General features: G+C 47.7%; 22 non-coding genes across 22 annotated transcripts; all 22 read left to right on the top strand.

Annotated features, from left to right (window-relative positions):
• The first annotated feature begins 497 nt into the window (after positions 1–497).
• Positions 498–570, top strand: TRNAL-CAA (transfer RNA leucine (anticodon CAA)). The gene has a single exon. It is a non-coding gene; the product is annotated as a tRNA-Leu (tRNA).
• Positions 571–969: 399 nt separating this feature from the next.
• Positions 970–1,042, top strand: TRNAM-CAU (transfer RNA methionine (anticodon CAU)). The gene has a single exon. It is a non-coding gene; the product is annotated as a tRNA-Met (tRNA).
• A 401-nt stretch (positions 1,043–1,443) lies between these two features.
• Positions 1,444–1,516, top strand: TRNAL-CAA (transfer RNA leucine (anticodon CAA)). The gene has a single exon. It is a non-coding gene; the product is annotated as a tRNA-Leu (tRNA).
• Positions 1,517–2,389: 873 nt separating this feature from the next.
• Positions 2,390–2,462, top strand: TRNAL-CAA (transfer RNA leucine (anticodon CAA)). Its single transcript has one exon. It is a non-coding gene; the product is annotated as a tRNA-Leu (tRNA).
• Positions 2,463–4,756: 2,294 nt separating this feature from the next.
• TRNAL-CAA (transfer RNA leucine (anticodon CAA)) lies at positions 4,757–4,829 on the top strand. Its single transcript has one exon. It is a non-coding gene; the product is annotated as a tRNA-Leu (tRNA).
• Positions 4,830–4,991: 162 nt separating this feature from the next.
• TRNAL-CAA (transfer RNA leucine (anticodon CAA)) lies at positions 4,992–5,064 on the top strand. The gene has a single exon. It is a non-coding gene; the product is annotated as a tRNA-Leu (tRNA).
• Positions 5,065–5,937: 873 nt separating this feature from the next.
• Positions 5,938–6,010, top strand: TRNAL-CAA (transfer RNA leucine (anticodon CAA)). The gene has a single exon. It is a non-coding gene; the product is annotated as a tRNA-Leu (tRNA).
• Positions 6,011–8,304: 2,294 nt separating this feature from the next.
• On the top strand, positions 8,305–8,377 carry TRNAL-CAA (transfer RNA leucine (anticodon CAA)). The gene has a single exon. It is a non-coding gene; the product is annotated as a tRNA-Leu (tRNA).
• Positions 8,378–9,486: 1,109 nt separating this feature from the next.
• Positions 9,487–9,559, top strand: TRNAM-CAU (transfer RNA methionine (anticodon CAU)). The gene has a single exon. It is a non-coding gene; the product is annotated as a tRNA-Met (tRNA).
• A 637-nt stretch (positions 9,560–10,196) lies between these two features.
• Positions 10,197–10,269, top strand: TRNAM-CAU (transfer RNA methionine (anticodon CAU)). The gene has a single exon. It is a non-coding gene; the product is annotated as a tRNA-Met (tRNA).
• A 401-nt stretch (positions 10,270–10,670) lies between these two features.
• TRNAM-CAU (transfer RNA methionine (anticodon CAU)) lies at positions 10,671–10,743 on the top strand. Its single transcript has one exon. It is a non-coding gene; the product is annotated as a tRNA-Met (tRNA).
• A 402-nt stretch (positions 10,744–11,145) lies between these two features.
• TRNAL-CAA (transfer RNA leucine (anticodon CAA)) lies at positions 11,146–11,218 on the top strand. Its single transcript has one exon. It is a non-coding gene; the product is annotated as a tRNA-Leu (tRNA).
• Positions 11,219–11,617: 399 nt separating this feature from the next.
• TRNAM-CAU (transfer RNA methionine (anticodon CAU)) lies at positions 11,618–11,690 on the top strand. Its single transcript has one exon. It is a non-coding gene; the product is annotated as a tRNA-Met (tRNA).
• Positions 11,691–12,090: 400 nt separating this feature from the next.
• TRNAL-CAA (transfer RNA leucine (anticodon CAA)) lies at positions 12,091–12,163 on the top strand. The gene has a single exon. It is a non-coding gene; the product is annotated as a tRNA-Leu (tRNA).
• A 1,107-nt stretch (positions 12,164–13,270) lies between these two features.
• TRNAL-CAA (transfer RNA leucine (anticodon CAA)) lies at positions 13,271–13,343 on the top strand. Its single transcript has one exon. It is a non-coding gene; the product is annotated as a tRNA-Leu (tRNA).
• Positions 13,344–14,218: 875 nt separating this feature from the next.
• Positions 14,219–14,291, top strand: TRNAL-CAA (transfer RNA leucine (anticodon CAA)). Its single transcript has one exon. It is a non-coding gene; the product is annotated as a tRNA-Leu (tRNA).
• A 399-nt stretch (positions 14,292–14,690) lies between these two features.
• TRNAM-CAU (transfer RNA methionine (anticodon CAU)) lies at positions 14,691–14,763 on the top strand. The gene has a single exon. It is a non-coding gene; the product is annotated as a tRNA-Met (tRNA).
• Positions 14,764–15,638: 875 nt separating this feature from the next.
• Positions 15,639–15,711, top strand: TRNAM-CAU (transfer RNA methionine (anticodon CAU)). The gene has a single exon. It is a non-coding gene; the product is annotated as a tRNA-Met (tRNA).
• A 400-nt stretch (positions 15,712–16,111) lies between these two features.
• TRNAL-CAA (transfer RNA leucine (anticodon CAA)) lies at positions 16,112–16,184 on the top strand. Its single transcript has one exon. It is a non-coding gene; the product is annotated as a tRNA-Leu (tRNA).
• Positions 16,185–16,345: 161 nt separating this feature from the next.
• Positions 16,346–16,418, top strand: TRNAM-CAU (transfer RNA methionine (anticodon CAU)). Its single transcript has one exon. It is a non-coding gene; the product is annotated as a tRNA-Met (tRNA).
• Positions 16,419–17,766: 1,348 nt separating this feature from the next.
• TRNAL-CAA (transfer RNA leucine (anticodon CAA)) lies at positions 17,767–17,839 on the top strand. Its single transcript has one exon. It is a non-coding gene; the product is annotated as a tRNA-Leu (tRNA).
• Positions 17,840–18,474: 635 nt separating this feature from the next.
• TRNAL-CAA (transfer RNA leucine (anticodon CAA)) lies at positions 18,475–18,547 on the top strand. Its single transcript has one exon. It is a non-coding gene; the product is annotated as a tRNA-Leu (tRNA).
• The last annotated feature ends 1,011 nt before the right edge of the window (positions 18,548–19,558 follow it).

Genomic DNA, 19,558 nt, shown 5'->3' with positions numbered 1-19,558 from the left:
GTGTTTCCCAGTGACCCCTGTCCGCCTCGGTAGCGCAGTAGGCAGCGCGTCAGTCTCATCATCTGAAGGTCGTGAGTTCATTCCACACCCGGGGCAACGGCGGTGCAGATTTTTTGTTTGCTTATGAGAGTTTAATTAGGTCGTGAGGGGTGCACTGTCTTGAGCAGTAACGAATGACTGTTGCTCGGTTTTTTTACTTTTCTGACCTTTAACTTGTGGGAACTATTGATACCGATTGTGTTTCCCAGTGACACCTGCCCGCCTCGGCAGTGCAGTAGGCGGCGCGTCAGTCTCATAATCTGAAGGTCGTGAGTTCAATCCTCACCCGGGCCAATGGCGGTGCAGTTTTTTTGTTTGCTTATGAAAGTTTAATTAGGTCGTGAGGGGTGCACTGTCTGGAGCAGTAATGAATGACTGTGGCTCGGTTTTCTTTCTTTTTCGACCTTTAATTTGTGGGAACTAATGATACCGGTTGCATTTCGCTGTTACCCCAGTCCGCCTCGGTAGCGCAGTTGGCAGCGCGTCAGTCTCAAAATCTGAAGGTCGTGAGTTAAATCCTCACCCGGGGCAAAGGTGGTCAGATTTTTGTTTGCTTATGAGAGTTTAATTAGGTCGTGAGGGGTGCGCTGTCTGGAGCAGTAATGAATGACTGTTGCGAAGTTTTCTTACTTTTTCGACCTTTAACTTGTGGAAACTATTGATACCGATTGTGTTTCCCAGTGACACCTGTTCGCCTCGCTAGCGCAGTAGGCGGCGCTTCAGTCTCATAATCTGAAGGTCGCTAGTTATATCCTTACCCGGGGCAAAGGCGGTGCAGTTTATTTGTTTGCTTATGAGAGTTTAACTAGGTCGGGAGGGGTGCACTGTCTGGAGCAGTAATGAATGACTGTTGCTCGGTTTTCTTATTTTTTCGACCTTTCACTTGTGGGAACTATTGATACCGATTGTGTTTGCTAGTGACAACTGTCCGCCTCGGTAGCGCAGTAGGCAGCGCGTCAGTCTCATAATCTGAAGGTCGTGAGTTCAATCCTCACCCGGGGCAAAAGCGGGGCAGATTTTTTGTTTTGTTATGAGAGTTTAATTGGGTCGTGAGGGGTGCGCTGTCTGGAGCAGTAATGAATGACTGTTTCTCGGTTTTCTTACTTTTTCGTCCTTTAATTTGTGGGAACTAATGATCCCGCTTGCGTGTCCCTGTGACCCCTTTCCGCCTCGGTAGCGCAGTAGGCAGCGCGTCAGTCTCATAATCTGAAGGTCGTGAGTTTATTCCACACCCGGGGCAAAGGCGGTGCAGATTTTTTGTATGCTTATGAGTGTTTAATTAGGTCGTGAGGGGTGCACTGTCTGGAGCAGTAATGAATGACTTTTGCTGAGTTTTCTTAATTTTTCAACCGTTAACTTGTGGGAACTACTGATACCGGTTATGTTTCCCAGTGACCCCTGTCCGCCTCGGTAGCGCAGTAGGCAGCGCGTCAGTCTCAAAATCTGAAGGTCGTGAGTTAAATCCACACCCGGGGCAAAGGTGGTCAGATTTTTGTTTGCTTATCAGAGTTTAATTAGGTCGTGAGGGGTGCGCTGTCTGGAGCAGTAATGAATGACTGTTGCGGAGTTTTCTTACTTTTTCGACCTTTAACTTGTGGGAAATATTGATACCGATTGTTTTTCCCAGTGACACCTGTTCGCCTCGCTTGCGCAGTAGGCGGCGCTTCAGTCTCATAATCTGAAGGTCGTGAGTTGAATCCCTACCCGGGGCAAAGGCGGTGCAGTTTATTTGTTTGCTTATGAGAGTTTAACTAGGTCGGGAGGAGTGCACTGTCTGGAGCAGTAATGAATGACTGTTGCCCGGTTTTCTTACTTTTTCGACCGTTCACTTGTGGGAACTATTGATACCGATTGTGTTTCCCAGTGACACCTGTTCGCCTCGCTAGCGCAGTAGGCGGCGCTTCAGTCTCATAATCTGAAGGTCGCTAGTTATATCCTTACCCGGGGCAAAGGCGGTGCAGTTTATTTGTTTGCTTATGAGAGTTTAACTAGGTCGGGAGGGGTGCGCTGTCTGGAGCAGTAATGAATGACTGTTTCTCGATTTTCTTACTTTTTCGACCTTTAATTTGTGTGAACTTATGATCCCGGTTGCGTGTCCCTGTGACCCCTTTCCGCCTCGGTAGCGCAGTGCGCTGCGCGTCAGTCTCATAATCTGAAGGTCGTGAGTTTATTCCACACCCGGGGCAAAGGCGGTGCTGATTTTTTGTTTGCTTATGAGTGTTTAATTAGGTCGTGAGGGTTGCGCTTTCTGGAGCAGTAATGAATGACTTTTGCTGAGTTTTCTTAATTTTTCAACCATTAACTTGTGGGAACTACTGATACCGGTTATGTTTCCCAGTGACCCCTGTCCGCCTCGGTAGCGCAGTAGGCAGCGCGTCAGTCTCAAAATCTGAAGGTCGTGAGTTAAATCCTCACCCGGGGCAAAGGTGGTCAGATTTTTGTTTGCTTATGAGAGTTTAATTAGGTCGTGAGGGGTGCGCTGTCTGGAGCAGTAATGAATGACTGTTGCGGAGTTTTCTTACTTTTTCGACCTTTACTTGTGGGAACTATTGATACCGATTGTGTTTCCCAGTGACACCTGTTCGCCTCGCTAGCGCAGTAGGCGGCGCTTCAGTCTCATAATCTGAAGGTCGTGAGTTCAATCCTTACCCGGGGCAAAGGTGGTGCAGTTTATTTGTTTGCTTATGAGAGTTTAACTAGGTCGGGAGGGGTGCACTGTCTGGAGCAGTAATGAATGACTGTTGCTCGGTTTTCTTATTTTTTCGACCTTTCACTTGTAGGAACTATTGATACCGATTGTGTTTGCTAGTGACAACTGTCCGCCTCGGTATCGCAGTAGGCAGTGCGTCAGTCTCATAATCTGAAGGTCGTTAGTTCAATCCTCACCTGGGGCAAAAGCGGTGCAGATTTTTTGTTTTCTTATGAGAGTTTAATTGGGTCGTGAGGGGTGCGCTGTCTGGAGCAGTAATGAATGACTGTTTCTCGGTTTTCTTACTTTTTCGACCTTTAATTTGTGGGAACTAATGATCCCGGTTGCGTGTCCCTGTGACCCCTTTCCGCCTCGGTAGCGCAATAGGCAGCGCGTCAGTCTCATAATCTGAAGGTCGTGAGTTTATTCCACACCCGGGGCAAAGGCGGTGCAGATTTTTTGTTTGCTTATGAGTGTTTAATTAGGTCGTGAGGGGTGCGCTTTCTGGAGCAGTAATGAATGACTGTTGCTGAGTTTTCTTAATTTTTCGACCGTTAACTTGTGGGAACTCTTGATACCGGTTATGTTTCCCAGTGACCCCTGTCCGCATCGGTAGCGCAGTAGGCAGCGCGAGAGTCTCATAATCTGAAGGTCGTGAGTTCAATCCTCACCCGGGGCAAAAGCGATGCAGATTTTTTGTTTTCTTATGAGAGTTTAATTGGGTCGTGAGGGGTGCGCTGTCTGGAGCAGTAATGAATGACTGTTTCTCGGTTTTCTTACTTTTTCGACCTTTAATTTGTGGGAACTAATGATCCCGGTTGCGTGTCCCTGTGACCCCTTGCCGCCTCGGTAGCGCAGTAGGCAGCGCGTCAGTCTCATAATCTGAAGGTCGTGAGTTTATTCCACACCCGGGGCAAAGGCGGTGAAGATTTTTTGTTTGGTTATGAGTGTTTAATTAGGTCGTGAGGGTTGCGCTTTCTGGAGCAGTAATGAATGACTTTTGCTGAGTTTTCTTACTTTTTCGACCTTTAACTTGTGGGAACTATTGATACCGATTGTGTTTCCCAGTGACACCTGTTCGCCTCGCTTGCGCAGTAGGCGGCGCTTCAGTCTCATAATCTGAAGGTCGTGAGTTCAATCCTTACCCGGGGCAAAGGCGGTGCAGTTTATTTGTTTGCTTATGAGAGTTTAACTAGGTCGGGAGGGGTGCACTGTCTGGAGCAGTAATGAATGACTGTTGCGGAGTTTTCTTACTTTTTCGACCTTTAACTTGTGGGAACTATTGATACCGATTTTGTTTCCCAGTGACACCTGTTCGCCTCGCTAGCGCAGTAGGCGGCGCTTCAGTCTCATAATCTGAAGGTCGTGAGTTCAATCCTTACCCGGGGCAAAGGTGGTGCAGTTTATTTGTTTGCTTATGAGAGTTTAACTAGGTCGGGAGGGGTGCACTGTCTGGAGCAGTAATGAATGACTGTTGCTCGGTTTTCTTATTTTTTCGACCTTTCACTTGTAGGAACTATTGATACCGATTGTGTTTGCTAGTGACAACTGTCCGCCTCGGTAGCGCAGTAGGCAGCGCGTCAGTCTCATAATCTGAAGTTCGTTAGTTCAATCCTCACCCGGGGCAAAAGCGGTGCAGATTTTTTGTTTTCTTATGAGAGTTTAATTGGGTCGTGAGGGGTGCGCTGTCTGGAGCAGTAATGAATGACTGTTTCTCGGTTTTCTTACTTTTTCGACCTTTAATTTGTGGGAACTAATGATCCTGGTTGCGTGTCCCTGTGACCCCTTTCTGCCTCGGTAGCGCAGTAGGCAGCGCGTCAGTCTCATAATCTGAAGGTCGTGAGTTTATTCCACACCCGGGGCAAAGGCGGTGCAGATTTTTTGTTTGCTTATGAGTGTTTAATTAGGTCGTGAGGGGTGCGCTTTCTGGAGCAGTAACGAATGACTGTTGCTGAGTTTTCTTAATTTTTCGACCGTTAACTTGTGGGAACTATTGATACCGGTTATGTTTCCCAGTGACCCCTGTCCGCCTCGGTAGCGCAGTAGGCAGCGCGTCAGGCTCAAAATCTGAAGGTCGTGAGTTAAATCCTCACCCGGGGCAAAGGTGGTCAGATTTTTGTTTGCTTATGAGAGTTTAATTAGGTCGTGAGGGGTGCGCTGTCTGGAGCAGTAACGAATGACTGTCGCTCGGTTTTTTTACTTTTCTGACCTTTAACTTGTGGGAACTATTGATACCGGTTATGTTTCCCAGTGACCCCTGTCCGCCTCGGTAGCGCAGTAGGCAGCGCGTCAGTCTCAAAATCTGAAGGTCGTGAGTTAAATCCTCACCCGGGGCAAAGGTGGTCAGATTTTTGTTTGCTTATCAGAGTTTAATTAGGTCGTGAGGGGTGCGCTGTCTGGAGCAGTAATGAATGACTGTTGCGGAGTTTTCTTACTTTTTCGACCTTTAACTTGTGGGAAATATTGATACCGATTGTGTTTCCCAGTGACACCTGTTCGCCTCGCTTGCGCAGTAGGCGGCGCTTCAGTCTCATAATCTGAAGGTCGTGAGTTGAATCCCTACCCGGGGCAAAGGCGGTGCAGTTTATTTGTTTGCTTATGAGAGTTTAACTAGGTCGGGAGGAGTGCACTGTCTGGAGCAGTAATGAATGACTGTTGCCCGGTTTTCTTACTTTTTCGACCGTTCACTTGTGGGAACTATTGATACCGATTGTGTTTCCCAGTGACACCTGTTCGCCTCGCTAGCGCAGTAGGCGGCGCTTCAGTCTCATAATCTGAAGGTCGCTAGTTATATCCTTACCCTGGGCAAAGGCGGTGCAGTTTATTTGTTTGCTTATGAGAGTTTAACTAGGTCGGGAGGGGTGCGCTGTCTGGAGCAGTAATGAATGACTGTTTCTCGATTTTCTTACTTTTTCGACCTTTAATTTGTGTGAACTAATGATCCCGGTTGCGTGTCCCTGTGACCCCTTTCCGCCTCGGTAGCGCAGTGCGCTGCGCGTCAGTCTCATAATCTGAAGGTCGTGAGTTTATTCCACACCCGGGGCAAAGGCGGTGCTGATTTTTTGTTTGCTTATGAGTGTTTAATTAGGTCGTGAGGGTTGCGCTTTCTGGAGCAGTAATGAATGACTTTTGCTGAGTTTTCTTAATTTTTCAACCATTAACTTGTGGGAACTACTGATACCGGTTATGTTTCCCAGTGACCCCTGTCCGCCTCGGTAGCGCAGTAGGCAGCGCGTCAGTCTCAAAATCTGAAGGTCGTGAGTTAAATCCTCACCCGGGGCAAAGGTGGTCAGATTTTTGTTTGCTTATGAGAGTTTAATTAGGTCGTGAGGGGTGCGCTGTCTGGAGCAGTAATGAATGACTGTTGCGGAGTTTTCTTACTTTTTCGACCTTTACTTGTGGGAACTATTGATACCGATTGTGTTTCCCAGTGACACCTGTTCGCCTCGCTAGCGCAGTAGGCGGCGCTTCAGTCTCATAATCTGAAGGTCGTGAGTTCAATCCTTACCCGGGGCAAAGGTGGTGCAGTTTATTTGTTTGCTTATGAGAGTTTAACTAGGTCGGGAGGGGTGCACTGTCTGGAGCAGTAATGAATGACTGTTGCTCGGTTTTCTTATTTTTTCGACCTTTCACTTGTAGGAACTATTGATACCGATTGTGTTTGCTAGTGACAACTGTCCGCCTCGGTATCGCAGTAGGCAGTGCGTCAGTCTCATAATCTGAAGGTCGTTAGTTCAATCCTCACCTGGGGCAAAAGCGGTGCAGATTTTTTGTTTTCTTATGAGAGTTTAATTGGGTCGTGAGGGGTGCGCTGTCTGGAGCAGTAATGAATGACTGTTTCTCGGTTTTCTTACTTTTTCGACCTTTAATTTGTGGGAACTAATGATCCCGGTTGCGTGTCCCTGTGACCCCTTTCCGCCTCGGTAGCGCAATAGGCAGCGCGTCAGTCTCATAATCTGAAGGTCGTGAGTTTATTCCACACCCGGGGCAAAGGCGGTGCAGATTTTTTGTTTGCTTATGAGTGTTTAATTAGGTCGTGAGGGGTGCGCTTTCTGGAGCAGTAATGAATGACTGTTGCTGAGTTTTCTTAATTTTTCGACCGTTAACTTGTGGGAACTCTTGATACCGGTTATGTTTCCCAGTGACCCCTGTCCGCATCGGTAGCGCAGTAGGCAGCGCGACAGTCTCATAATCTGAAGGTCGTGAGTTCAATCCTCACCCGGGGCAAAAGCGATGCAGATTTTTTGTTTTCTTATGAGAGTTTAATTGGGTCGTGAGGGGTGCGCTGTCTGGAGCAGTAATGAATGACTGTTTCTCGGTTTTCTTACTTTTTCGACCTTTAATTTGTGGGAACTAATGATCCCGGTTGCGTGTCCCTGTGACCCCTTGCCGCCTCGGTAGCGCAGTAGGCAGCGCGTCAGTCTCATAATCTGAAGGTCGTGAGTTTATTCCACACCCGGGGCAAAGGCGGTGAAGATTTTTTGTTTGCTTATGAGTGTTTAATTAGGTCGTGAGGGTTGCGCTTTCTGGAGCAGTAATGAATGACTTTTGCTGAGTTTTCTTACTTTTTCGACCTTTAACTTGTGGGAACTATTGATACCGATTGTGTTTCCCAGTGACACCTGTTCGCCTCGCTTGCGCAGTAGGCGGCGCTTCAGTCTCATAATCTGAAGGTCGTGAGTTCAATCCTTACCCGGGGCAAAGGCGGTGCAGTTTATTTGTTTGCTTATGAGAGTTTAACTAGGTCGGGAGGGGTGCACTGTCTGGAGCAGTAATGAATGACTGTTGCGGAGTTTTCCTACTTTTTCGACCTTTAACTTGTGGGAACTATTGATACCGATTTTGTTTCCCAGTGACACCTGTTCGCCTCGCTAGCGCAGTAGGCGGCGCTTCAGTCTCATAATCTGAAGGTCGTGAGTTCAATCCTTACCCGGGGCAAAGGTGGTGCAGTTTATTTGTTTGCTTATGAGAGTTTAACTAGGTCGGGAGGGGTGCACTGTCTGGAGCAGTAATGAATGACTGTTGCTCAGTTTTCTTATTTTTTCGACCTTTCACTTGTAGGAACTATTGATACCGATTGTGTTTGCTAGTGACAACTGTCCGCCTCGGTAGCGCAGTAGGCAGCGCGTCAGTCTCATAATCTGAAGTTCGTTAGTTCAATCCTCACCCGGGGCAAAAGCGGTGCAGATTTTTTGTTTTCTTATGAGAGTTTAATTGGGTCGTGAGGGGTGCGCTGTCTGGAGCAGTAATGAATGACTGTTTCTCGGTTTTCTTACTTTTTCGACCTTTAATTTGTGGGAACTAATGATCCTGGTTGCGTGTCCCTGTGACCCCTTTCTGCCTCGGTAGCGCAGTAGGCAGCGCGTCAGTCTCATAATCTGAAGGTCGTGAGTTTATTCCACACCCGGGGCAAAGGCGGTGCAGATTTTTTGTTTGCTTATGAGTGTTTCATAAGGTCGTGAGGGGTGCGCTTTCTGGAGCAGTAACGAATGACTGTTGCTGAGTTTTCTTAATTTTTCGACCGTTAACTTGTGGGAACTATTGATACCGGTTATGTTTCCCAGTGACCCCTGTCCGCCTCGGTAGCGCAGTAGGCAGCGCGTCAGGCTCAAAATCTGAAGGTCGTGAGTTAAATCCTCACCCGGGGCAAAGGTGGTCAGATTTTTGTTTGCTTATGAGAGTTTAATTAGGTCGTGAGGGGTGCGCTGTCTGGAGCAGTAACGAATGACTGTCGCTCGGTTTTTTTACTTTTCTGACCTTTAACTTGTGGGAACTATTGATACCGATTGTGTTTCCCAGTGACACCTGTTCGCCTCGCTAGCGCAGTAGGCGGCGCGTCAGTCTCATAATCTGAAGGTCGTGAGTTCAATCCTCACCCGGGCCAATGGCGGTGCAGTTTTTTTGTTTGCTTATGAGAGTTTATATAGGTCGTGAGGGGTGCACTGTCTGGAGCAGTAATGAATGGCTGTTGCTCGGTTTTCTTATTTTTTCGACCTTTCACTTGTGGGAACTATTGATACCGATTGTGTTTGCTAGTGACAACTGTCCGCCTCAGTAGCGCAGTAGGCAGCGCGTCAGTCTCATATTCTGAAGGTCGTGAGATCAATCCTCACCCGGGGCAAAAGCGGTGCAGGTTTTTTGTTTTCTTATGAGAGTTTTATTGGGTCGTGAGGGGTGCGCTGGTAGGAGCAGTAATGAATGACTGTTTCTCGGTTTTCTTACTTTTTCGACCTTTAATTTGTGGGAACTAATGATCCCGGTTGCGTGTCCCTGTGACCCCTTTCCGCCTCGGTAGCGCAGTAGGCAGCGCGTCAGTCTCATAATCTGAAGGTCGTGAGTTTATTCCACACCCGGGGCAAAGGCGGTTCAGATTTTTTGTTTGCTTATGAGTGTTTAATCAGGTCGTGAGGGGTGCGCTTTCTGGAGCAGTAATGAATGACTGTTGCTGAGTTTTCTTAATTTTTCGACCGTTAACTTGTGGGAACTATTGATACCGATTGTGTTTCCCAGTGACACCTGTTCGCCTCGCTTGCGCAGTAGGCAGCGCGTCAGTCTCATAATCTGAAGGTCGTGAGTTCAATCCACACCCGGGGCAAAGGCGGTGCAGATTTTTTGTTTGCTAATGAGAGTTTAATTAGGTTGTGAGGAGTGCGCTGTCTGGAGCAGTAATGAATGACTGTTGCTGAGTTTTCTTACTTTTTCGACCTTTACTTGTGGGAACGATTGATACCGATTGTGTTTCCCATTGACCCCTGTCCGCCTCGGTAGCGCAGTAGGCAGCGCGTCAGTCTCATATTCTGAAGGTCGTGAGTTCAATCCACACCCGGGGCAAAGGCGGTGCAGATTTTTTGTTTGCTTATGAGAGTTTAATTAGGTCGTGAGGGGTGCACTGTCTAGAGCGGTAATGAATGACTGTTGCTCGGTTTTTTTACTTTTCTGACCTTTAACTTGTAGGAACTATTGATACCGATTGTGTTTCCCAGTGACACCTGCCCGCCTCGGCAGCGCAGTAGGCGGCGCGTCAGTCTCATAATCTGAAGGTCGTGAGTTCAATCCTCACCCGGGCCAATGGCGGTGCAGTTTTTTTGTTTGCTTATGAGAGTTTAATTAGGTCGTGAGGGGTGCATTGTCTGGAGCAGTTATGAATGACTGTGGCTCGGTTTTCTTACTTTTTCGACCTTTAATTTGTTGGAACTAATGATCCCGGTTGCGTGTCCCAGTGACACCTGTCCGCCTCGATAGCGCAGTAGGCAGCGCATCAGTCTCATAATTTGAAGGTCATGAATTCAATTCTATCCCGGGGCAAAGGCAGTGCAGATGTTTTGTTTGCTTATGAGAGTTTAATTAGGTCGTGAGGGGTGCACTGTCTGGAGCAGAAATGAATGACTGTTGCTCGGTTTTCTTATTTTTTTGACCTTTAGTTTGTGGGAACTAATGATCGTGGTTGCGTTTCCCAGTGCCCCTTTCCGCCTCGGTAGCGCAGTAGGCAGCGCGTCAGTCTCATAATCTGAAGGTCGTGAGTTCGATCCTCACCCGGGGCAAAGGCGGTGCAGATGTTTTGTTTGCTTATGAGAGTTTATTTAGGTCGTGAGGGGATCACTGTCTGGAGCAGTAATGAATGACTGTTGCTCAGTTTTCTTACTTTTTCGACCTTTAATTTGTGGGAACAAATGATACCTGTTGCGTTTCCCAGTGACCCCTCTCCGCCTTGGTAGTGCAGTAGGCAGCGCGTCAGTCTCATAATCTGAAGGTCGTGAGTTTAATCCTCACCCGGGGCAAAGGCGGTGAATATTTTTTGCTTGCTTATAAGAGTTTATTTAGGTAGTTAGGGGTGCACGGTCTGGAGAAGTAATGAATGACTGTTGCTGAGGTTTCTTACTTTTTCGATCTTTAATTTGTGGGAGCTATTGACACCGGTTGTGTTTCCCAGTGACCCCTGTCCGCCTCGGTAGCGCAGTAGGCAGCGCGTCAGTCTCATACTCTGAAGGTCGTGAGTTCAATCCACACCCGGGGCAAAGGCGGTGCAGATTTTTTGTTTGCTTATGAGAGTTCAATTAGGTCGTGAGGGGTGCACTGTGTCTTGAGCAGTAACGAATGACTGTTGCTCGGTTTTTTTACTTTTCTGACCTTTAACTTGTGGGAACTATTGATACCGATTGTGTTTCCCAGTGACACCTGCCCGCCTCGGCAGCGCAGTAGGCGGCGCGTCAGTTTCATAATCTGAAGGTCGTGAATTCAATCCTCACCCGGGCCAATGGCGGTGCAGGTTTTTTGTTTGATTATGAGAGTTTATTTAGGTCGTGAGGGGTGCAATGTCTGGAGCAGTAATGAATGACTGTGGCTCGTTTTTTTTCTTTTTCGACCTTTATTTTGTGGGAACTAATGATACCGGTTGCATTTCGCTGTTACCCCAGTCCGCCTCGGTAGCGCAGTTGGCAGCGCGTCAGTCTCAAAATCTGAAGGTCGTGAGTTAAATCTTCACCCGGGGCAAAGATGGTCAGATTTTTGTTTGCTTATGAGAGTTTAATTAGGTCGTGAGGGGTGCGCTGTCTGGAGCAGTAATGAATGACTGTTGCGGAGTTTTCTTACTTTTTCGACCTTTAACTTGTGGGAACTATTGATACCGATTGTGTTTCCCAGTGACACCTGTTCGCCTCGCTTGCGCAGTAGGCGGCGCTTCAGTCTCATAATCTGAAGGTCGTGAGTTCAATCCTTACCCGGGGCAAAGGCGGTGCAGTTTATTTGTTTGCTTATGAGAGTTTAACTAGGTCGGGAGGGGTGCACTGTCTGGAGCAGTAATGAATGACTGTTGCTCGGTTTTCTTATTTTTTCGACCTTTCACTTGTGGGAACTATTGATACCGATTGTGTTTGCTAGTGACAAGTGTCCGCCTCGGTAGCGCAGTAGGCAGCGCGTCAGTCTCATAATCTGAAGGTCGTGAGTTCAATCCTCACCCGGGGCAAAAGCGGTGCAGATTTTTTGTTTACTTATGAGAGTTTAATTGGGTCGTGAGGGGTGCGCTGTCTGGAGCAGTAATGAATGACTGTTTCTCGGTTTTCTTACTTTTTCGACCTTTAATTTGTGGCAACTAATGATCCCGGTTGCGTGTTCCTGTGACCCCTTTCCGCCTCGGTAGCACAGTAGGCAGCGCGTCAGTCTCATAATCTGAAGGTCGTGAGTTTATTCCACACCCGGGGCAAAGGCGGTGCAGATTTTTGTTTGCTTATGAGTGTTTAATTAGGTCGTGAGGGTTGCGCTTTCTGGAGCAGTAATGAATGACTGTTGCTGAGTTTTCTTAATTTTTCGACCGTTAACTTGTGGGAACTATTGATACCGGTTATGTTTCCCAGTGACCCCTGTCCGCCTCGGTAGCGCAGTAGGCAGCGCGTCAGTCTCAAAATCTGAAGGTCGTGAGTTAAATCCTCACCCGGGGCAAAGGTGGTCAGATTTTTTTTGCTTATGAGAGTTTAATTAGGTCATGAGGGGTGCGCTGTCTGGAGCAGTAATGAATGACTGTTGCGGAGTTTTCTTACTTTTTCGACCTTTAACTTGTGGGAACTATTGATACCGATTGTGTTTCCCAGTGACACCTGTTCGCCTTGCTAGCGCAGTAGGCGGCGCTTCAGTCTCATAATCTGAAGGTCGTGAGTTCAATTCTTACCCGGGGCAAAGGCGGTGCAGTATATTTGTTTGCTTATGAGAGTTTAACTAGGTCGGGAGGGGTGCGCTGTCTCTACCAGTAATGAATGACTGTTGCTGAGTTTTCTTACTTTTTCGACCTTTACTTGTGGGAACGATTGATACCGATTGTGTTTCCCATTGACCCCTGTCCACCTCGGTAGCGCAGTAGGCAGCGCGTCAGGCTCATATTCTGAAGGTCGTGAGTTCAGTCCACACCCGGGGCAAAAGCGGTGCAGATTTTTTGTTTGCTGATGAGAGTTTAATTAGGTCGTGAGGGGTGCACTGTCTAGAGCAGTAACGAATGACTGTGGCTCGGTTTTCTTACTTTTTCGGCCTTTAATTTGTTGGAACTAATGATCCCGGTTGCGTGACCCAGTGACACCTGTCCGCCTCGATAGCGCAGTAGGCAGCGCATCAGTCTCATAATTTGAAGGTCGTGAGTTCAATCCACACCCGGAGCAAAGGCGGTGCAGATTTTTTGTTTGCTTATGAGAGTTTAATTAGGTCGTGAGGGGTGCACTGTCTTGAGCAGTAACGAATGACTGTTGCTCGGTTTTTTTACTTTTCTGACCTTTAACTTGTGGGAACTATTGATACCGATTGTGTTTCCCAATGACACCTGCCCGCCTCGGCAGCGCAGTAGGCGGCACGTCAGTCTCATTATCTGAAGGTCGTGAGTTCAATCCTCACCCGGGCCAATGGCGGTGCAGTTTCTTTGTTTGATTCTGAGAGTTTAATTAGGTCATGAGGGGTGCACTGTCTGGAGCAGTAATGAATGACTGTGGCTCGGTTTTTTTTCTTTTTCGACCTTTTTTTGTGGGAACTAATGATACCGGTTGCATTTCGCTGTTACCCCAGTCCGCCTCGGTAGCGTAGTTGGCAGCGCGTCAGTCTCAAAATCTGAAGGTCGTGAGTTAAATCCTCACCCGGGGCAAAGGCGGTGCAGATGTTTTGTTTGCTTATGAGAGTTTATTTAGGTCGTGAGGGGATCACTGTCTGGAGCAGTAATGAATGACTGTTGCGGAGTTTTCTTACTTTTTCGACCTTTAACTTGTGGGAACTATTGATACCGATTGTGTTTCCCAGTGACACCTGTTCGCCTCGCTTGCGCAGTAGGCGGCGCTTCAGTCTCATAATCTGAAGGTCGTGAGTTCAATCCTTACCCGGGGCAAAGGCGGTGCAGTTTATTTGTTTGCTTATGAGAGTTTAACTAGGTCGGGAGGGGTGCACTGTCTGGAGCAGTAATGAATGACTGTTGCGTAGTTTTCTTACTTTTTCAACCTTTAACTTGTGGGAACTATTGATACCGATTGTGTTTCCCAGTGACACCTGTTCGCCTCGCTTGCGCAGTAGGCGGCGCTTCAGTCTCATAATCTGAAGGTCGTGAGTTCAATCCTTACCCGGGGCAAAGGCGGTGCAGTTTATTTGTTTGTTTATGAGAGTTTAACTAGGTCGGGAGGGGTGCACTGTCTGGAGCAGTAATGAATGACTGTTGCTCGGTTTTCTTATTTTTTCGACCTTTCACTTGTGGGAACTATTGATACCGATTGTGTTTGCTAGTGACAACTGCCCGCCTCGGTAGCGCAGAAGGCAGCGCGTCAGTCTCATAATCTGAAGGTCGTGAGTTTATTCCACACCCGGGGCAAAGGCGGTGCAGATTTTTTGTTTGCTTATGAGTGTTTAATTAGGTCGTGAGGGGTGCGCTTTCTGGAGCAGTAACGAATGACTGTTGCTGAGTTTTCTTAATTTTTCGACCGTTAACTTGTGGGAACTATTGATACCGGTTATGTTTCCCAGTGACCCCTGTCCGCCTCGGTAGCGCAGTAGGCAGCGCGTCAGGCTCAAAATCTGAAGTTCGTGAGTTAAATCTTCACCCGGGGCAAAGGTGGTAAGATTTTTGTTTGCTTATGAGAGTTTAATTAGGTCGTGAGGGGTGCGCTGTCTGGAGCAGTAACGAATGACTGTCGCTCGGTTTTTTTACTTTTCTGACCTTTAACTTGTGGGAACTATTGATACCGATTGTGTTTACCAGTGACACCGGCCCGCCTCGGCAGCGCAGTAGGCGGCGCGTCAGTCTCATAATCTGAAGGTCGTGAGTTCAATCCTCACCCGGGCCAATGGCGGTGCAGTTTTTTTGTTTGCTTATGAGAGTTTATATAGGTCGTGAGGGGTGCACTGTCTGGAGCAGTAATGAATGGCTGTTGCTCGGTTTTCTTATTTTTTCGACCTTTCACTTGTGGGAACTATTGATACCGATTGTGTTTGCTAGTGACAACTGTCCGCCTCGGTAGCGCAGTAGGCAGCGCGTCAGTCTCATATTCTGAAGGTCGTGAGATCAATCCTCACCCGGGGCAAAAGCGGTGCAGATTTTTTGTTTTCTTATGAGAGTTTTATTGGGTCGTGAGGGGTGCGCTGGTTGGAGCAGTAATGAATGACTGTTTCTCGGTTTTCTTACTTTTTCGACCTTTAATTTGTGGGAACTAATGATCCCGGTTGCGTGTCCCTGTGACCCCTTTCCGCCTCGGTAGCGCAGTAGGCAGCGCGTCAGTCTCATAATCTGAAGGTCGTGAGTTTATTCCACACCCGGGGCAAAGGCGGTGCAGATTTTTTGTTTGCTTATGAGTGTTTAATCAGGTCGTGAGGGGTGCGCTTTCTGGAGCAGTAATGAATGACTGTTGCTGAGTTTTCTTAATTTTTCGACCGTTAACTTGTGGGAACTATTGATACCGGTTATGTTTCCCAGTGACCCCTGTCCGCCTCGGTAGCGCAGTAGGCAGCGCGTCAGTCTCATAATCTGAAGGTCGTGAGTTCAATCCACACCCAGGGCAAAGGCGGTGCAGATTTTTTGTTTGCTAATGAGAGTTTAATTAGGTCGTGAGGGGTGCGCTGTCTGGAGCAGTAATGAATGACTGTTGCGGAGTTTTCTTACTTTTTCGACCTTTAACTTGTGGGAACTATTGATACCGATTGTGTTTCCCAGTGACACCTGTTCGCCTCGCTTGCGCAGTAGGCGGCGCTTCAGTCTCATAATCTGAAGGTCGTGAGTTCAATCCTTACCCGGGGCAAAGGCGGTGCAGTTTATTTGTTTGCTTATGAGAGTTTAACTAGGTCGGGAGGGGTGCACTGTCTGGAGCAGTAATGAATGACTGTTGCTCGGTTTTCTTATTTTTTCGACCTTTCACTTGTGGGAACTATTGATACCGATTGTGTTTGCTAGTGACAAGTGTCCGCCTCGGTAGCGCAGTAGGCAGCGCGTCAGTCTCATAATCTGAAGGTCGTGAGTCCAATCCTCACCCGGGGCAAAAGCGGTGCAGATTTTTTGTTTACTTATGAGAGTTTGATTGGGTCGTGAGGGGTGCGCTGTCTGGAGCAGTAATGAATGACTGTTTCTCGGTTTTCTTACTTTTTCGACCTTTAATTTGTGGGAACTAATGATCCCAGTTGCGTGTCCCTGTGACCCCTTTCCGCCTCGGTAGCACAGTAGGCAGCGCGTCAGTCTCATATTCTGAAGGTCGTGAGTTTATTCCACACCCGGGGCAAAGGCGGTGCAGATTTTTGTTTGCTTATGAGTGTTTAATTAGGTCGTGAGGGTTGCGCTTTCTGGAGCAGTAATGAATGACTGTTGCTGAGTTTTCTTAATTTTTCGACCGTTAACTTGTGGGAACTATTGATACCGGTTATGTTTCCCAGTGACCCCTGTCCGCCTCGGTAGCGCAGTAGGCAGCGCGTCAATCTCAAAATCTGAAGGTCGTGAGTTAAATCCTCACCCGGGGCAAAGGTGGTCAGATTTTTTTTGCTTATGAGAGTTTAATTAGGTCATGAGGGGTGCGCTGTCTGAAGCAGTAATGAATGACTGTTGCTCGGTTTTCTTATTTTTTCGACCTTTCACTTGTGGGAACTATTCATACCGATTGTGTTTGCAAGTGACAACTGTCCGCCTCGGTAGCGCAGTAGGCAGCGCGTCAGTCTCATAATCTGAAGGTCGTGAGTTCAATCCTCACCCGGGGCAAAAGCGGTGCAGATTTTTTGTTTTCTTATGAGAGTTTTATTGGGTCGTGAGGGGTGCGCTGTCTGGAGCATTAATGAATGACTGTTTCTCGGTTTTCTTACTTTTTCGACCTTTAATTTGTGGGAACTAATGATCCCGGTTGCGTGTCCCTGTGACCCCTTTCCGCCTCGGTAGCGCAGTAGGCAGCGCGTCAGTCTCATAATCTGAAGGTCGTGAGTTTATTCCACACCCGGGGCAAAGGCGGTGCAGATTTTTTGTTTGCTTATGAGTGTTTAATCAGGTTGTGAGGGGTGCGCTTTCTGGAGCAGTAATGAATGACTGTTGCTGAGTTTTCTTAATTTTTCGACCGTTAACTTGTGGGAACTATTGATACCCGTTATGTTTCCCAGTGACCCTTGTCCGCCTCGGTAGCGCACTAGGCAGCGCGTCAGTCTCATAATCTGAAGGTCGTGAGTTCACTCCACACCCAGGGCAAAGGCGGTGCAGATTTTTTGTTTGCTTATGAGAGTTTAATTAGGTTGTGAGGAGTGCGCTATCTCTAGCAGTAATGAATGACTGTTGCTGAGTTTTCTTACTTTTTCGACCTTTACTTGTGGGAACGATTGATACCGATTGTGTTTCCCATTGACCCCTGTCCACCTCGGTAGTGCAGTAGGCAGCGCGTCAGGCTCATATTCTGAAGGTCGTGAGTTCAATCCACACCCGGGGCAAAGGCGGTGCAGATTTTTTGTTTGCTGATGAGAGTTTAATTAGGTCGTGAGGGGTGCACTGTCTAGAGCAGTAACGAATGACTGTGGCTCGGTTTTCTTACTTTTTCGGCCTTTAATTTGTTGGAACTAATGATCCCGGTTGCGTGTCCCAGTGACACCTGTCCGCCTCGATAGCGCAGTAGGCAGCGCATCAGTCTCATAACTTGAAGGTCGTGAGTTCAATCCACACCCGGAGCAAAGGCGGTGCAGATTTTTTGTTTGCTTATGAGAGTTTAATTAGGTCGTGAGGGGCGCACTGTCTTGAGCAGTAACGAATGACTGTTGCTCGGTTTTTTTACTTTTCTGACCTTTAACTTGTGGGAACTATTGATACCGATTGTGTTTCCCAATGACACCTGCCCGCCTCGGCAGCGCAGTAGGCGGTGCGTCAGTCTCATTATCTGAAGGTCGTGAGTTCAATCCTCACCCGGGCCAATGGCGGTGCAGTTTCTTTGTTTGATTCTGAGAGTTTAATTAGGTCGTGAGGGGTGCACTGTCTGGAGCAGTAATGAATGACTGTGGCTCGGTTTTTTTTCTTTTTTGACCTTTAATTTGTGGGAACTAATGATACCGGTTGCATTTCGCTGTTACCCCAGTCCGCCTCGGTAGCGCAGTTGGCAGCGCGTCAGTCTCAAAATCTGAAGGTCGTGAGTTAAATCCTCACCCGGGGCAAAGGTGGTCAGATTTTTTTTGCTTATGAGAGTTTAATTAGGTCATGAGGGGTGCGCTGTCTGGAGCAGTAATGAATGACTGTTGCGGAGTTTTCTTACTTTTTCGACCTTTAACTTGTGGGAACTATTGATACCGATTGTGTTTCCCAGTGACACCTGTTCGCCTTGCTAGCGCAGTAGGCGGCGCTTCAGTCTCATAATCTGAAGGTCGTGAGTTCAATTCTTACCCGGGGCAAAGGCGGTGCAGTATATTTGTTTGCTTATGAGAGTTTAATTGGGTCGTGAGGGGTGCGCTGTCTGGAGCAGTAATGAATGACTGTTTCTCGGTTTTCTTACTTTTTCGACCTTTAATTTGTGGGAACTAATGATCCTGGTTGCGTGTCCCTGTGACCCCTTTCTGCCTCGGTAGCGCAGTAGGCAGCGCGTCAGTCTCATAATCTGAAGGTCGTGAGTTTATTCCACACCCGGGGCAAAGGCGGTGCAGATTTTTTGTTTGCTTATGAGTGTTTCATAAGGTCGTGAGGGGTGCGCTTTCTGGAGCAGTAACGAATGACTGTTGCTGAGTTTTCTTAATTTTTCGACCGTTAACTTGTGGGAACTATTGATACCGGTTATGTTTCCCAGTGACCCCTGTCCGCCTCGGTAGCGCAGTAGGCAGCGCGTCAGGCTCAAAATCTGAAGGTCGTGAGTTAAATCCTCACCCGGGGCAAAGGTGGTCAGATTTTTGTTTGCTTATGAGAGTTTAATTAGGTCGTGAGGGGTGCGCTGTCTGGAGCAGTAACGAATGACTGTCGCTCGGTTTTTTTACTTTTCTGACCTTTAACTTGTGGGAACTATTGATACCGATTGTGTTTCCCAGTGACACCTGTTCGCCTCGCTAGCGCAGTAGGCGGCGCGTCAGTCTCATAATCTGAAGGTCGTGAGTTCAATCCTCACCCGGGCCAATGGCGGTGCAGTTTTTTTGTTTGCTTATGAGAGTTTATATAGGTCGTGAGGGGTGCACTGTCTGGAGCAGTAATGAATGGCTGTTGCTCGGTTTTCTTATTTTTTCGACCTTTCACTTGTGGGAACTATTGATACCGATTGTGTTTGCTAGTGACAACTGTCCGCCTCAGTAGCGCAGTAGGCAGCGCGTCAGTCTCATATTCTGAAGGTCGTGAGATCAATCCTCACCCGGGGCAAAAGCGGTGCAGGTTTTTTGTTTTCTTATGAGAGTTTTATTGGGTCGTGAGGGGTGCGCTGGTAGGAGCAGTAATGAATGACTGTTTCTCGGTTTTCTTACTTTTTCGACCTTTAATTTGTGGGAACTAATGATCCCGGTTGCGTGTCCCTGTGACCCCTTTCCGCCTCGGTAGCGCAGTAGGCAGCGCGTCAGTCTCATAATCTGAAGGTCGTGAGTTTATTCCACACCCGGGGCAAAGGCGGTTCAGATTTTTTGTTTGCTTATGAGTGTTTAATCAGGTCGTGAGGGGTGCGCTTTCTGGAGCAGTAATGAATGACTGTTGCTGAGTTTTCTTAATTTTTCGACCGTTAACTTGTGGGAACTATTGATACCGATTGTGTTTCCCAGTGACACCTGTTCGCCTCGCTTGCGCAGTAGGCAGCGCGTCAGTCTCATAATCTGAAGGTCGTGAGTTCAATCCACACCCGGGGCAAAGGCGGTGCAGATTTTTTGTTTGCTAATGAGAGTTTAATTAGGTTGTGAGGAGTGCGCTGTCTG

This window comes from Rhipicephalus microplus, chromosome 3, assembly GCF_043290135.1.
Source record: "Rhipicephalus microplus isolate Deutch F79 chromosome 3, USDA_Rmic, whole genome shotgun sequence".
Lineage (NCBI taxonomy): Eukaryota > Metazoa > Arthropoda > Arachnida > Ixodida > Ixodidae > Rhipicephalus > Rhipicephalus microplus.
This window is presented reverse-complemented; position numbering and strand designations above follow the sequence as displayed.